The 7675-nt window shown below is 36.4% G+C and overlaps 1 pseudogene; it reads left to right on the top strand.

The window, feature by feature from the left end:
* The first annotated feature begins 1914 nt into the window (after nt 1–1914).
* The window catches only part of LOC149212096 (uncharacterized), a 58889-nt pseudogene continuing 53128 nt past the window's right edge, over nt 1915–7675 (top strand).

Raw genomic sequence — 7675 nt, 5'->3', positions numbered from 1 at the left:
TAATCTGAATACAAGTCATGCACACGCATTCATTACAGATGATGTACCGAAGATCCCCTTATTCAATTTCAGGCAGTTCTAGGACACAAGCACCACAAAAAATTATGATTTTATTAATTACTGGAGTAATCATTCTTCAATGTCACGACTTTGTCATGGAAACTTTTCAATGAGAATGTCACACTTGCAAACTTTGGAAGCAAATTGCCTTCAAAAACTGTTTGCACTGACTCAATCGCTCTCAAAGTAAAATTTTACTTTGAATTACAATAATGACTTTCACTTATCACTCCAAATACAAAAATTCACTTATGACTTCAAATATGACGAAATGAAGTTCACCTTACCACTCCACATTTACAAAATACAACTTATCACTACAAAAATGTTGTACAAATTAGAAAGCATACCCTTATTATTCCATTAGCTTTATCATGATTACAAATATTTAAAATAATTCTTTCATAACCTTATCTCTCCAAAAACTCCATACTTTAACTAACTTATGCCCACTTAAAAACTCAAACATATTAAAATCTATAGGAGAAATTGGAATTCTGAAAATTACCTGTTTGAGTGCACAATTTTCCACTTGCAGAGTGCAGTGGGTGACCGATTTCTCTGTCCAAGATCTATGTACCAGAGAGATCTATGTATCAAAGAAGATTCCCAAGAAATCGAAATACAACCACAAAAGTCAAAGTATAAAACCAAGGCTTATGCCACCAAATGAAACATCATATGTTTCAATCTCTTGTGATGAGAAAAATAAACCCATGAATTTTTCTTGCATTACCGAGGAATCGATCAGTGGTCGACCCAATCATCCCACGCAAGATGACCAACTGCAATAACAATTCTGCGTAAATCTCATTCAGCTCACAACGTTATCGGAACCTTGGAATTCACTTGAAAAGCACTTGGAGAATCATCATGACTTTCAAAGTATGTCTATGGAAAGGAAACATCATTTTCTAGATTCTACATTTGAAGTAGGAGAAAAGTGTAATTGTTTTGAATGTGAAGTTTGTTCTGTCGTTTTCAAGAACGCATTTTCTCTGATAGTCCACAAAGCCCTTCGGCAATATCATATTCAACAAGCCCTTTTGTCAAATGATGGCATCTTATGTCATTGTTTCGATTATGGAATGCGAGGAAGTAGAGCCTCAGAGAAAACTAAATTGCCAAAAAATTGACTGTGCAAGTAGTGATTTAGAGGAGAATATGGGAACTTTTACACGCTTAGTTCCAAGAATACTATGCGAGACCAACATCTTAAAAGAATAACAAACAAGTAATTAACATAACCACCTTATAAACATAAGATATGTTTCAACTTCCGCTAGATTTGTTTTCAAATCCTTAAAGCAAACCCTTGTCGATTGAGCTTTCAGAAGACATCAGGGTGAAAGTGCCCTGGAATGGACCTACTCTCTTGAGCTTGTCATAGGTGTAGTGTTAGAGCGTAATTATTTACCTGCAATGTCCTTAGCTGTTCTTGATATTGTGATAAAAAATGCTTAAGATACCGGAAGATCAAAAACTGATGTTGTGAATGAATAGAGGATGCTTTCGTCGAGGACAACATATCCATCTGAGAATACATTAACTCTTGAATTTATCAAAACACAATATTGTCTTAGAAAAGGTATTTTAGAATTGAATTCACGGGTTGAGAATCCATTGCCTGATGCATTGCAAGTTGCTGAAGGTCAGGTGTCCATGAAACAAAGTGTTCCTTCTGCTACTCCAGTAGATGGAAATGAACAATTAGAAAATTTAACCAATGAAGTTGACATAAAATTATTACACAAGACTCACAATGATAAGGATAATCAAGCCTAATGTTTGGAGGCAAGAGGGCTTGGACATCAAAATGGAAAATGTCATAGTGAACGATTAAAATGTAGCTTAATGGATAGAAATCCAACTGCTCGGACATATGAGTGGGATGGAGATGATTCAATTCACAGTCAAGAGGAAATATCTCCATCAGCTTCAAGGAAAGGTCGTTTGCCTACTCCCACTACAAGGCGCCTTTCACCACTGAAGCGTCCACGGGTTGCAGCTGATATTGCTTGTAGGAGAAAGCATGGAGTGTCATTGAAGAAGAAAATTTGAGAAAGGAAGTCGGCAAGTATGGTAAAGGGCATTGAAAATTCATTCTTGAGAAAAGTCGTGATATTTTTTAAGAGATAACTGAGGTGGATCTGAAGGACAAGTGGCGAATGCGGTGTGGAAGAAGGCTAGGAGAATTCACTGCCACTGTTCCATCTGCATACGCTCTAGAAAATACCGCACATCTGTGGCCAAGAAGATCTCGAAATTTTCATCCTGTAGCAACTTGATGCGCCTTCTCTTGTGGGCGATAATGCTTTTTCTTGTATACTATGTTAAGCATATTACGCGCGAGGTTCAACCTTTTGATCCATTTGGACTGGATCCTGCAGCTTATGAAGCAGAGATCAAGAAGGCTTATCGAAGACTTTCCATCCAATACCATCCAGATAAAAATCTAGATCCAGAGGCCATTCACACACAAAACTATCTATTCTCACATGTTAACTATAAAGAATAGAACTTAATATTTTTTCCATGTCCTGGACTGTTTTTTTAGGGAGTCAAGCCCAACCTGGCTCTAATACCACAATGTAGGAAATTCACTCAACTAATAAACCACTCATAAAATAAATAGCATAAATATACCCAAACGAGACATGGTGGAAAAGGAATGAGAGACTTTCTTGTAGTCTCTCATTCTCATGATTTATTTATTTATTTTTTAAATAATGTTTATGATACGTATAAATACATGAGCAAGTTATCTCAAGATAATGCATCTATCTTAAACAAACTTGGTTGAGATACATTTTCAACAAAACACTAATCTAGGAGAACTAGTTGGAGAGAATCGCTCATCCTAACTAAACTCCCTAGTTTGGGGAACTAACTCCTAATTCTCAAGATTTGATTTATTTAATTATAATTTTGGATTTATAATTGTTTTATTATGAGAGTGAGGCTAACATTTATCTAATTTATTAATATTTATATAAAACTTATATTTTTTTACTTTATATGAACCAAAAAAAATGATTTTCCATATTTAATATGAGTTATGAGTTGTGGTGATTGTATTAATGTAGAATGTTTAGAAATGTGTCCCTCCATTTATTATTATTTATTATATTTGGAAATGATTATATTATGGTTTGAATTAAGATTTTAATTTAGTTTAAAAACATTTTATATTAGCTAATTTGACTTCTAAAGTAAAACGTTTAATAATATTGTGTTGCAAAATTCAACTTAGTTAAGAATTTTTTATTTTTATTTTTTTAATATATATTTTATATTAATTAGTTTTATTATTATTTTAATTTTTAAATTAAAATATTTGAAAATACCAAATTTCATAAAATACCATAAAGAAATCGAGAATAATCAAACACGTGTTTCCTTCCATTTTATATCAATTAAAAAACTTATTAAATTATAATTTTTTGAAACATCACACGCCATGGTCAAATATAATCCATCTTTTAACATCTGTTTTAGGATGTTTCCCATGATTTAAACTAAATAAAAATAAACTTTGTATTTTTAATTCGAATGTCTAAAAATATAAATTTTTGTTTATAGTGATTAAGATTACTCATAAAATACTTTGATAGGGTGTATCAATATTTGGCAAGTTTACCTCGGAGTACATCTCATGAGGCATGTGGTAAGCGTAACACGCTGAACTATAAAGTGATGGGACGAGTTGGCGGTCAATTGAACCCCCTGGATCTACCTCTGGTTGTTATATTCGGTGATCGTGATATCATAACTATTGTTGTTTTTAGGTGATGTACTTTCCCTGTAGGGTGGAAAATTAGAGAGTCAAAGGCCGAGCGAGCTTTCCAGGGCCATGGGGTCGCTAGACCTTTGTGGAGTGTTCGGACTCTGGCATTGTGGCTTCTTTGTTGATCTGGTTTGCATTCATATGGGACCTTGGTTCATTTGGATGTCTTACTCGTCCCTAATGTATTAAGGTTGGGTATGAAGCGTGGAACCCCGGGAGCCACCGCAAGAGGGTTGTCCTACTCTAGTGGGTTCTCGTTTAAGGTGGTTTGGAATTTGATGTTACCCATTTCCTTGTGGGAGGATTGGCTCTATTGGTAGACACATTTGTCTTATGAAGATAACTCTCTCATCGTCGATCAGGGTCTATGGTGGCACTTTTTTACGCTGAGGCTCTTGGGAAAATTCTGCAAAAGAGGGTACGTTTCTAGTCATAGAGCATCGTATAATTCCCTAGTTACTTGTCTCCTACTAGTGTGTACTGAAGAATTAAGTCAGCCATTGAGTGTGTGGTTGCATGGTTTTGGGTTGAGACTTGTGGTCAACCCTCCCGTGTTTTTCCTGTGGACTGATAGAGGCATAACATCATTCAGGAGATTCAATGGCTTGGTCAGTGCTATAAGGCCACAATGGGTCGTGTGTGGTATTTTTCGTGGGAGATAGGGTGTGTGTAGTTGGTTCTCTCCTCCTCAGAGTTTGTTCCCTCTCCGGTCATTCTAAGCGGCGGTTTTCAAGAGCAACCAATCATGCCTTAACAGTATGGGTGACCTTGTAGTGGAGGTGGGCATCAAGAACATGCTCAACGACAACAAAGTGGTTCGAGATTTTTCACAGAGGATAAGGTCAACTATGAATTGGAGGATGCAGTTCCTAAACCTTGTGAGCGTTTTCCAGGCAAAGTGGAGGCTCCAGCCTCATTGGAAACTATTGAAAATTAGTTAAGAGACATCCAAGACAACCTGGACATCATGATAGATCACTAGTATGAAGACAAGAATGAATTAGTGGCATATTTTAATGACATCCAATTTTGTCTCAATGAAACTCTAGAGATGCTTTAGAGAATCTATCACAATCAGAGGCACCTCAATGATCGCTTGCATGATCTGAACGCCCAAGTGGAGCACATTTATTTCCATATGCATGAGCGGGTCGACTTCTATGTAGGCTCTCTTATACTTATACCTCACCACCCTTCATAACATGTTATCTCAGGCTCTTGGTCATTTTTGTCATATTTTTGTAATGTGAGGCTAGTAAGCCTATCAGAAATAATGGTCATCTGGTTACATCCTCTGTTATCTCTAGCGCCTCTAGCTCTACCCTTTGTCTACAATGAAGCTAAGGGGGCCATGCAACCTCTTTTTTTTTACTTTGGATTCCACTGATGATAATATAATGATGCTCTTTTGAACAACAATAAAAAAGTACTCAAAAAATAAAATATTTGGAAATAATAATTAATATTCTAATTTTTAATATTATAATTTAAAAATATTACATAAAATTTTAAAAAGAGATTCTCTATCACAATGTTAAATATTTCAATGAGTACTTAATTAATTCACACAATTCTTTTCACTTATTCTTCACACTTCCAAAAAATAGTTGTTCAGTCTTGGATTATCTATGCAAGATTTTTCAGTTGACGTACTACAATAAAACCAATACTTCAATGTTTTATGTCTTCATGCATGTGACACCATGTCTCTTTTGCATGATGCACACATAAACCATAGAAGCACAATGTGAACATGTAGTTCCATTACTCTTAGATATGTCAAAAAGTAACAACCCAGTTATTAAATGAGGAAATGAGGAACTTTGTCAATAGATGAAAAAAGTCACTAATGTTATTCTCAGATTGCATATAAAAAGGTCTCTAACAACCATCTCAGATTGTTCATAATGCATGTTCCAAGAACATAACCAATAATCAACCATGTAGAATAATTTGTGCCCCTGTTAGGTTCCTATACTAATAGGTATCATAATTTTGAATTGACTATGTTAAAGTCTTATAATATTGTACATACCTTTGTTTTTCTGCAAATGTTTTCCATATTAAAAATTAAAAAATGTAAAGAGGGTATGTCCTAAAAGAAATATCAAAGGACAAAAAGAATAAAAAATGTGAAAACATATGAACCCGAAACAAAAACAGATCATGAAAGTATGCAAGTACAAGTGCCACTATGTTAACGGGAAAAGTGTCTATTCAGAACGACCCTATCCCACTGAGGTGTGACAGTGACCTCAGAAACAAACAGGGAAAACTACTCTTGTATTCTCCTTTATGAACTATAAACGAAGAGGAATAGGATGAACCAACCTGTGTCTTGCGCTGGTCCTTTGATCCAATCTCTCTCCTCTTTGACAGCTTCCAGCTACCTGCTTCCTTACTTGCCCAGCTTCACCAAGTTCCTGTAAGATCACAGAAGAAAGAAACTACATAAAGACATGGATTTATGTTCATAAATAGCTTAGGATCAAATTTAAGCTAAACATACAAATATAACAAACATCAATGATATACAAGCATGTAGGAGAAACTCAAATAGTTTTATTGATAAAACAAGAAGATCCAGGAGGAGTTACAACCGATGATTCCTGATCCAGCATCAACTTCCCAGCATAGAATCCCCTCTTCACCTCCAACAAAGCATAAATCACCCAATACTCTGATATCTATCCCAAAACCAACAACAATTCTCTGCAATGTACAAAATTCCAGCCTCTGGATCTCTTGGTGAGGGATCCATATATAGATGTATGCAAAGAGGATGAGTCAGCTCATGAATTGATTAGTGGCCTCTCTCTGTCAGTTCTTGCTTCCACTTGGAGACTGAGAGCCTCTTACTCATCACTGGTCGAATTCAATGAGGCAAGTGTCATTGGAGAAGATTCTGGAAGCTTCCATTGTCTCTCCACCTCGTGGAATGACTCTGCCACTTGTCATTTCCCACTCAACGCACCCTGGTAGTGCATTCAAGTGCGTTGCAACGCACCTAGCCAGTGTATTTGGGTGCTTTGCAACGCCACTAGCTAGTGCAGCAGCTGAAATGATCCCGATTTGACTAGTTATGAGCAGTTTCTGGTGGAGAACTTCTGGGAGAAGCTGTAATTTGTTGACCTTGTTTCTTTAGGAGCTGGAACAACACTTTTAGGGACTTAGGATCCCTTGGTTTATGGACATTTCATGCTTAGAGCTGTAAGGCACAAAAATGTCTATAACAGTTGCCCCCTAAAGTATGAGGCCGTTTATCGGGTGAAATGCTTTATTAGGAGGATCCGAAGTTCTTTCAATGCTGGGAGGAGACCTGTAATAAGATACAATACAATACATTATCTTCATACTGTTTTCATGATCTAGCTGAGGCGGGCATCCCCATGCTCAGCTTTATAAATTCATTTTCATGTACATAGGACAGACAATCGTCTGACGGTAGACTGATGATTCTGATGAAGTCATCATCCTTTTGGTAGGATGATTATCTGTGCTGCAATGCTGTACATTTCAATGTCTTTATTTTTCTTGAATATATATCGCAGCCCGGATGGATGAAACTAGATCCGGGGTCTTCAATCTCGTCCGATCTTCACTCGAAGTACAAGTCGATCCATGTGAGAAATGTTTTGAATTCGAACATGGAAAGACATCGCTTGATTACCAGTCAATGATGTAAACTGTTAACAAGCGCGAGAGGAATCACCGATAATGATAATGACCCTCAAGGTACTGCAGTACAATTCACGTGGTGTGAAAAAGGACTTCGCGTCGAACACCATGGAAAATCTTTCGGTCGAAGGTCATTGATGTATACCTGTC

The sequence above is a fragment of the Pinus tabuliformis genome, chromosome 1_1 (genome assembly GCF_031772625.1).
Source record: "Pinus tabuliformis cultivar Carrire ecotype Pingquan chromosome 1_1, CPIR1, whole genome shotgun sequence".
NCBI classification, from domain to species: domain Eukaryota; kingdom Viridiplantae; phylum Streptophyta; class Pinopsida; order Pinales; family Pinaceae; genus Pinus; species Pinus tabuliformis.
Note: the sequence above shows the minus strand (reverse complement) of the source record. Positions and strands in the feature narration are given on the sequence as shown.